The sequence below is a fragment of the Galeopterus variegatus genome, unplaced genomic scaffold (assembly GCF_000696425.1).
Source record: "Galeopterus variegatus unplaced genomic scaffold, G_variegatus-3.0.2 Scaffold5176, whole genome shotgun sequence".
In the NCBI taxonomy this organism is placed as follows: Eukaryota; Metazoa; Chordata; class Mammalia; order Dermoptera; family Cynocephalidae; genus Galeopterus; species Galeopterus variegatus.
In genome coordinates, this window is record NW_007731287.1 from 20,199 (window position 1) to 30,041 (window position 9,843).

At 35.9% G+C, this 9,843-nt stretch overlaps 1 protein-coding gene across 4 annotated transcripts in view; it reads left to right on the forward strand.

Annotated features, from left to right (window-relative positions):
• CREM (cAMP responsive element modulator) overlaps positions 1-9,843 on the forward strand; it is a 78,186-nt gene that overhangs the window by 1,176 nt on the left and 67,167 nt on the right. For 2 of the 4 annotated variants that reach the window (XM_008589052.1, XM_008589043.1), the window contains exon 1: positions 8,947-8,952. The gene's annotated coding sequence lies outside the window, so the exon portion shown is untranslated. Of the gene's footprint in view, positions 1-3,781; positions 3,818-8,851; positions 8,953-9,843 lie in introns of those variants that run through there. The other 2 variants (XM_008589062.1, XM_008589061.1) reach the window with 2 other exon arrangements.

Sequence of the window (9,843 nt, forward strand, 5' to 3'; positions counted from 1 at the left end):
GGGCCGGGGCCGAGCCGGGAGCGAGAGCGGGAGAACAGCGCGACCTCCCCGGCCCGGTGCCCGCTGCCCTAGGCCGCCGCCGGGCTCTGGGCCTCAGGACGGGCGCAGCGGCGGCCGCTCTCCTCTCCCACTCGGCTGGCGACCTTGCCTTCGCTGTAATCGCCTAACTCCTAAGCGGGAAGCCGGCTCGTCCGCTCCCTAAACCCACCTGACTCCTTGTGAACTTGATACAAGTTGGAAGAGCCTCACTGCTCGCTCAGGGTGGCTCTCACTCTTTGAAAAGAAAAAGGGAACAAGAAGTAAGGACGTTGGTTTATGTACCACAGCCGACGAAGACTAGCACCTCTGCCCTAGTTTGATGTACGCAGTGTAGATGCAAAGTAATGTAACCCATTTCTTCTCCGAAACCTGAGTCGGAGGGACATCGCTGTTGAGTCATTTTAGTCCCCAGACACAGTAAATCTGACGAGACAGCGCGAAGACTTTACAGTGGCTGCGAAGAAGGCACAAATCCGTGACAGCTAGTAGAAATCGCAGTCTCCTTTATTCATCACTTTTGATTTTTGCCTTTTTAAGGCCATCTGGTAGGGTTCCGGAGGCTGCTGAATAGGGAATAATCACGTTATTTGACGTAGGTCTTTACTGCCTGTTAACTTGTGGGTCAGATCCCTGAGTTTGAAATCATTTAGACGTTTTCTGCACTCTGCTCAGTAAAGCAGCTATCTGTAATGAAATTTTCAGAAAATTTGACTTACAGGACCAGTCTGGAAATCTGACCGAAATCGAGAAGAGCCCCTGTTAACAGTCAGTGGTGACTTTCATAAAGTTTCTTCCTTTTCTTCTCAATTTGCTTGGTACATTGGTGTGCAGTCACCTTCCCTAGAAACAAACAAAAACCTAGACGCACAGTAAGAGGTCCAGTATGAAAATTGTATTAGATTACACTAATTCATGTTTTCTACTTTTTTTCCATTGGGTACCACATTTTTCTCCTAGACTTGATTTTCTTTTTGGGCAACAAGCTTGTTCCCCTTCATAAGTCTAGCAGTCTTTAAATCTTTGCATTAAAAGTAAATTTTTTTCCCCAAAGGAAGGCAAATTTCAAACAATATGTTTTGGCCCATAAATGCTAAGTGCTAAGTAGTTGTAAAGAACTACTTACTGATCCACACAGCGTTAAAAGATATTTCAATGATTTTGATCTCAGGCGAGTAAACCTCTAAAGCATTGTCATATTAAATGTTGGTAATTACACAAACAATTTTGGTGAATCTGTAAATAGATAAGTGTAACAGCTGCTTTCCCAGTGACTTGGTGGTGGACATGGAATCAGTTTGGTGAGTGAAGTTGTAATTACACTGATGTTTTGTGTACATATTTTTGTAAGAGTATATGAATAAATTTTTATTGAATGTATGAACACAGAGGAGCTTTATAGTCTTTTTGTTCTTGCATTGTCCCTGAAAGTTAATGAAGTTTGCTTCTACTGATGAATTTTAACCAACTCCAAACTCCGTAAATATTCTGGTTTCCTATTGAGGCAAGTCACTGCATGATTAAAATACAAAATCTTGTTTAGAATTATGGCCATTTCATGAGAAGTAGGGAAGACTTTCAGATTCTTAATATATGTAAGGAATACTGACTGAATCTTTACCAGTATAGGCATACACAGGTACTTCAAAAAGTTCGTGGAAAAATAGAATTAAAAGATAATATGAATCTCAAGACACAGTGCTACCTGGGGCGGGGGGTGGAGGGTGATAAAAATCTTTCCTTGACTTTTTGAAGTACCCTCATGTATTTCTGATACTGTTTCCCCGAAACTTGGTATTCTCTACAAGCAAACATTAGGCCAGAAAACTGAGCCAGGTTTACTATTGAAGTGGGTAGTCTATTGGAAAGCTCTTAAAGTCCTATTCCATTTTGTTTTCTTGAAGCAACTGAATAGTGCAGACACTTAACAGCTGAACCACTGAGAGACTATTTTTAGAGCATTTTTAGAACCACTGATATCTTGATGTGTAGTCAACATTGGTGAGTAAGGAACGAAAATATGCCTGAAAATGTCTGAATTTTAAGTGTTTCTACTTTATTGAATGATGGGTTCCACATATATAAGTCAATTTTGAGAAGAGTTATTATCGTACACTGAATAAGGTTTCAATATTACCAATAGAGGAACATAAAAATACAAATTTCTGGAAAAATTTGTCTCATCCATCACACAGTAGGAGAAAAGAACATATTAAGTATGTTAATAATTTCCTTTTAAAGAAAACGTAAGGTATTTAAAATACTTTTTTCTGTGGGAACTGCACAGTAAAGAATGTGCTGTTCTTAAGAGTGAATGCTTTTACTCATGGGTTTTCTTTTTCTGATGCTCTAGAGTATCCAGAGAATAAGAGAGAACAGAGGAAAACCTAAGGATGACACTAATGAGAATTTATCTTGTTATTAGTCACAAAAACACCTTAAGTCATATTGGTATTAATTCAGTTGTAGAAAAGTTTAAGAAGTAAAATGCCCATTTTACACTTCTCATGACTGGCCTTCCTAGGAGTGTTAGAGGAAATTACTGGCAAGTTGTATGTAAAACAATTTTTATAAGTAAAGGAAATGGGTAGGCTGTGAAGTTATATGATAGTTTTGCTTGAAGACTGCTTAAATAATATCTCATTGGTCAGGAAGGATACTTTCCTCTAAGAAAACATTGCTAGCAACTCTTTTTCTCATGTCAGGCTCTTTTGAATCTTCCCAGTTCTCCCCAAATGGGAAGCATCTTTATATATGTTTTCTAAACTGTATTACAACCAGGCCAGTTAAATATCAAAAATAAAATCCTATGAAGTGATTTTAATATTTTACTTGAGAATTTCACAAAATAAATTCAGTTTCTTCACAGTTATCTGAGTGAAGCTTTAAAAAAAAAATCATAGTAGACTTAAAATTAGGTCATCCTAACTCAGAATGACAAAATACTGTACAGTTTGTTCATAATCTCAAATAGCTTAAGTTTTTTCACTGATAGCAAATAAGGTGAAGAATTTCACAAAATAAATTCAGTTTCTTCACAGTTATCTGAGTGAAGCTTTAAAAAAAAAAATCATAGTAGACTTAAAATTAGGTCATCTTAACTCAGAATGACAAAATACTGTACAGTTTGTTCATAATCTCAAATAGCTTAAGTTTTTTCACTGATAGCAAATAAGGTGATTTTTTTTTCCTTAAAAATGTTTAACTGGAATTTATATCCTAGCATTAATTATGATGGAAACTTCCAGCTGTAGAACTGGGGCAACTGTATCACACATGAAGACCCATGTTACTGTATATGGATGCTTGGAATGCTTTTACTCTTAAAATTGCCAAAGTAGTTAAATTTAATTAGGCATGTTTCTGCGCTGAGAAGGATACTAGTTTTGTTCAGATGTACAAAATAGAACCAATCTAGGTAAGTATAATGTTGAAATTTTTTTCTCTGAACCTTAGCTAATTCAAGAGTCTTATCTACTTTCCCAGATTTACTAGTAGTCTATTCGTTTATATTTAGTGTGTAGGTAAGTGTTTTAAAATGCATTTAAAGTGCAGTAAAGAAGCATGATATTGAAAAGAAAAACCTTACAGTGTCTACTCAAGCAAATAACTCCCCTAAACGTCTTAAAATTTGATTTCCCTTTATCAAGTGATGGTGGTGGGGGGGCTGCTTGAAGGGATGGAGATAGGCCATGATTATTTGAATTTTGTTTTTCATTTCCTCCTCAGCAGCTGATTTCTGCAGTTCATTGACTGTGAAATAGGCAAAAGCAGGCAGCAGGTGGGAAATGAACTGAAAAAGAGATGCTTGAATATAGTTAATCATTTAGTAATTTTAGTAAAGGTTTCTTAAATAATAACAGGTATCTCAAGCAATTAAATTGGAGTAGCCTTGAATCTATATTAAAGTGCCTCCTGACTATATGTATAATTCGTGTTTGAATATTAAAGACATTATTCCTTCTGGCTACTTATATGCGTATTTTTACATAAAAATGTAAGGATTGTTATTTGAAAGAGTACAAAACTTTGCTTCACAGAGTACGAAACTTCAAAAGTGGTATCATTTCCTCTTTCTGCTATCTCACGTTGCTTTCCTGTATATGCTCATCTCCTTCACCTAAAATACATAATAACTATAGGCTCATCCCTGTCAATTGCAGATATATGGCTAAATTTGGAATTACAGTCCTATTTGTTCCAGAATCTCCTGTGGATAGCAAAATTGATGGTGCTTAAGTCCCTGATATAAAATTGGCATAGTATTTGCATAACCTATGTACCTCCTGTATACTTTTTTTTTGGTGGCTGGCCATTATGGGGAACCCTTGACCTTGTTGTTAGAAGGCCACACTCTAACCAACCCCCAGTCATCTCTAGATTACTTAAAATACCTAATACAATGTAAATGTTATGTAAATAGTTGTTATGCTGATTGTTTAGGGAATAATGACAAGAAAAAAGTGTGTTCAGTACAGATGCAAATTTTTTTCTTTTAATTTTTTAATTGACACATACCCATTGTATGTATTTATGGGGTACAGCATTACCTGAATACAATGTATGATATTAAAATCAGGATAATTAGCATATTCATCATAGCAAAAATTTATCATTTCTTTGCGATGAGAACATTCGATCTTCTCTCTTTTAGCCAATTGAGAACATACAAGAAATTATTGCTAATTATAGATGCCTGGCACTACTGCAGACCATTAGAACTTATTTTTCCTATCTAGCTGTGATTTTGTATCCCAAAAGCTAAAGAATAAATACTGAGTTAGAAGATTAGAGGAAAAATATTTATAAGAGAAGCAGATCTTTGCTATCATAGGCATAGACCTAATTCCTATAGCAACTATAAAGTAAGGTTGGAAAAAGACCAAGTGGCATTTTATTTAGATGAGTATCTTTCAGGTGTCAGAGCCTCATACTTAGAGGTAAGGTCTTGTATCCAAATATTCTAGAGTTAGAGCTGCTTACCCTTCCATTAGGACTGTATTGAGCAACTTCACATGCAAAATTTTTTTTCAAATATTTTTGATCCACGTTTGGTTGAATTCAGGATGCAGAACCCACTGAGTCAGAGGGCAGACTGTACTTCCGTGTTCCAGCTAGTCCCACCTTCTCTAACATTTTAACCGACGTGAGAGGGACTAGCTTTACAGTATGAGCTTCATATTCTTCCTTTATCTTTCAAACATTATTAGCTGTTGCTACTTAGATTATAAACCTGTGAAGATCTACTTTCTCTAAGGACTAAAAGCTTGCTTCATCTCAGAACCAAAGAAACAGATGTACTCCTCTGTGTTCTCTTTCTCTTCCTGCTTCTGTAAGAGGTGCACTGCCTTTTATTCTCTCTCTCTCTCTTTTTTTTTTTTTTTTTGGCTATGCTAATTGCAGTGTTTTTTCTTTCCTTTTTTTTTTTTTTTAGCTTTTCTTGCAAAAACATCTCAGTAATGCATAATTTGCAGTTTTCATTTCGATGGTTTTGAAAGAGCAAAAACTTAGATCGTTTTCTAAGTGTCTTATAAAGAGCTCTATTTTTGTATCACGAACATGATAATGAATTCAAGGGATATGTTTTAAGCAAATAGAATTTTTTTATATTGTATAAAGCTCATCATGAGAACATATTAGGACATTTGAACCCTCAACCATTCAGGTGTTTGTGTATGTGGGGGTGGAGGAGTGCTAGCTTCAGTCCTTCTCTACCCAGTAAGAGCGTGTTCTGAGGCATTAAAAGCAGACTTGAGATGAGATTAGATTAGATTAGAAAGCAGTTGAATTTTTCAAAGTATACATAGTTTATACTGTAGTAAACTGGGACCTCTGCTTTACAAATCCAAACGAAGTAATTTTGAACCTGGAAAATTGATGTAATAGAAAGGAACGGCATACCTTAACATCTGAATGCTTTTACAATAAGCTTTATTAAGCCTCTACCAAATACCTCATATTAGAATGCTTAGAATTTAGGATATTTATCCTAAGACAAGGGGACCCATGGGAGAATTTTAAATGAGGAAAGAGCTTGTTTGGATTTGCATTTCAGATAGTGTTGTAGTCTAGCAGAGGGGATTACCAGAGGCTGAGATGAGGTTGTAGTGAGGTGAAATAATTATAGGGAGAGACTATAATTGTTTTATAGGGAAGCTGTTATTGCGTTAATCATGTGAAGAAATGATTGGGGTCAGAACCTTGTGGCAGTGAGGATGGAGAGAATAGAGCAGGATCAGGAAGTAGTTAGGAGGGAGAATTATTGGGGCTCAGTAAGCTAATGTTTCCAGTCTATCCAAGAACAATTACACCTCTTGTATTCATTACTGCACTTCCTCTACGCAACATGATTGGTGTCATCTCATTTGACAGGAAGGAATGCTTGGAGAAATTAAATAATTGTCTGAGAACATGTGGCTAATAAGTGATAGAACTCAAGTTGACACCCAGCTCAACCTCCAATGCCAGTGCTCTTTACACCACACCACTACTATACTGCAACTATTAGACCACATTGCCCCCTCAGGAATTGGGGAGAAGGGAAGTGGGGAATGAAAGGAGAGGAGGATTCTCAGATAGGGTGGCTGAGTCAATAGTGGTATTAGTCACAGAGAGAAGAATACAGCAAGAGGACAGCAGCCAAGCGATGGAGTTTTAGTTCTGAACATTTTGGGTTTGAGGATCTGTGAGAAGACCATTAAAAGACACCTTCTAATAGATATATACATATGGGGCTCAGGAGAGAGGTCTAGGCTGGAGATAAAATTTGGACTCGTCAGATAAGGATGAATAGCCCAGGGAGAATGTGTGGAGGAGAGTGTAGTGACTGGAAACCCGGGGAATACCAATCTTTATTAAAGAGTATGCCAAAGAGGACAGAACAAAGGGCTAGATAATGTGGAAGAATAGCATGAAAGTGTATAAAGGACTCAAGGAGGACAAAATTTCAGGGGGAGTAGGAAATCCTGTAGGGATGTTAATAAAGAGGGACTAAAAAGCATTCTTTTAGATTTGGCAAGTAGGCAGTCAGTCATTGATGACTTCTTTCTAGTTAGAATGAAATAGTTTTATGATAATCCTGAGTCAGGATCAAGTTTATCTTGTCATTATTCAGGTATAAGGCTAGTCATTTTTCTCTTTTGAAATCCTGTGGTTGTAGTGGCAGGAAGCTGAAGGTTTCTTCAATGCTGGTTGCCTCTAGGAAGAGGAAGTGGGTGGCTGTTCTGGACTTCACCGAATACCTTTTTCTACTTTTTAAATTTTGAACCATGAGAATGTATTACTTACTTAACAAAACTAAAAATAGTTCCAAGAAAAATACAGCTGTTATTTCTCTGTTGTATGGTGCTATGATCATCATTATTGTTCAAATGATATTGTCATTATTCTTTGTTTACACATCTGTCCCTTTTTAGATTGCAGGCTTCTGGAGTGCAGCGCATCCCACTGTGTCCCACTGTGTGGCTTAAGGGCCCAGAATATAATGGGTGCCGTCACTGTTTAATAAATTAAAAAGCCTTCTTGGTTATACAGTTTTTAAGGAAGATAAGATGTCCCCATGTAAAATGCTAGCTTAATATGACATAGGATAAGGTTTAATCCCGTGAATGGCACCGCGTTTGCTTTTTGTTTGTATTGTGGGTAGCCTGGTTCAAATGCCCTACCATCTCTTACTGTCCTTATTCTGGGGAGCAGATGGTAGCAGCAGAAACCATTGCCTTAGTGACCTAAGTGAGGTGTGGCAAACATGCCTGCTGTCTGCAGTTTCAAAATTGACTGGGATGGTATGACACCATTTTAGAGGGGGCCCCTTAGGCGGGAACCCTGAAAGCAGCATGTCTGTGGCTAAGCACCACTGTTGCTGGCATAGGCGCCTAGGAGGTACTTACGGATAATTGTTCTTTCCAGCTGTAAAATAAAGACTCTTGGTTATTCTCTGTCTTTTTCTTTGCCAATTTTTCTTCATTCTGCATGTCAAATATGTATTTTTACTTTAAATGATATTAGTAAAAAATAGAGGGGGTTTAATTGCTAGAGTATCTAAACCAGCTTTTAAATGGATCGAGGGCTATCAGAAGGAAGTTTTGAGTAAACTGTTGATATTTTGTTTGGAGTTATAATTCTCTGACAAAACCCAAGTTCGCTTTTTTTATTTTTATTTTATTTTTTGGTGGGTGGATGGTATGGGGATCCAAACCCTTGATCTTAGTGTTAATAACACCAGACTCTAACGAACTGAGCTAACCAGCCAGCCCCCAAACCCAAGTTTGAATTTAAGGTAAATGAGAAGTGGTTGAAAATTTGCTGTAATGGAGTGAAATTTAAGAAAACGATAAATATGTGAAGTTTATTAAGTGATTATTACCTTTGTAAAATAGAGCTGATACCTATGAGTTATACTCATGTGTATTAGATGATTGAGATAGCACTGCTTTCAATTCAACAGAAAATCTGGTAATAGTAAATATAAGTTTTGTGAATTTTTTTCCCTAGGAAGATAAGAAAATTGAAGAAGTAAGGTTGAAAACAGGCAATACAGAATTCTTGTTTAGCCTTCTCTTCTATTTTGTGTGTGTGTGTGTGTGTTTAGCTTTATATAAATTAGAATATTCTTCCTGACCTACTTTTGAGAGGTTCTAATTAGAAAACAGGCAATACAGAATTCTTGTTTAGCCTTCTCTTCTATTTTGTGTGTGTGTGTGTGTTTAGCTTTATATAAATTAGAATATTCTTCCTGACCTACTTTTGAGAGGTTCTAATTTAAAAAAAAAAAAAAGTTATGATTTCCCAATTCAACATTATAATTTTACTGCAGGATAAATAAAGAAGAAAACGGAGAAGGAGCAAAGCATTGATTACAAATGTCTTAATAATGAGCAAATGTGGCAGGAAAAAATATATTAAGACAAATCTAAGGTAGGTGAATACATATTTTTCTCTTTTGAAAGTTCTACTTGGAGAGCTTAAAGTTAAAATGATGAGTTGATTTATATATTTGTACACATACATATATGTATATTTATGTGTGTGTATATATGTATATTATAATAATATATACTCAAATTATTCAGCCATTCAATTAAGGCATTGATCTTCTAGCATGTACTGTACTAGGCACTGTAGGGTGTAAATGGATATTAACATTTGGCTTATGCTAAATGCTAGCCTTTTCAGTTAGAAAGCAGACTATCTATAAGGATGTGGACAGTTCAGTGGAATTGTGGAATTAGAAGACTTCCCAGAGTTTTATTCTTCCTCCTTGCCTTTAGGCTATATTTATGTCTAACTTTGTAAAACAGGAGAAAGTCTCTACCAATGTTTTACAAAAATCCAAATAGAATTTTCAAAGTTTTCTTTTAGTTAATTTATGAGACTTCCTGTTTCATTAGTTGGATCTAGCTCTAAAGAAAAAATAAATTTTCTATGACATCTTTTGTACAGCTGTTTAAAAATAGAAAATAGAAACAACTTTAATTTTTTTTCTTTTCCAATTGGATTCTGTGTTTAGAGGAGGTGAAAAATTTTTTGCAAGGGTAACACATTGCTCTGCAGTATGATTTATCTTTGCAAATTGTATACAACTAAGATTTTAGAAGTTTATTAGTTAATTGAACACTTTTATTATAAATAAACTGCTTTTGTCTTATTTTCCATTTAAATATTTTTGGTTTATATTTCTTTTTTCCTTCTTTGCTCCTAACTTATCTTTTAAGACAGTTTTCTGGGTACTCATGATAGCATTCCTTTAAAATGTTTTTCCTTTTTCCTTTCATTTATTTCTCTTGTTTATATATTTGTTCCTGATAT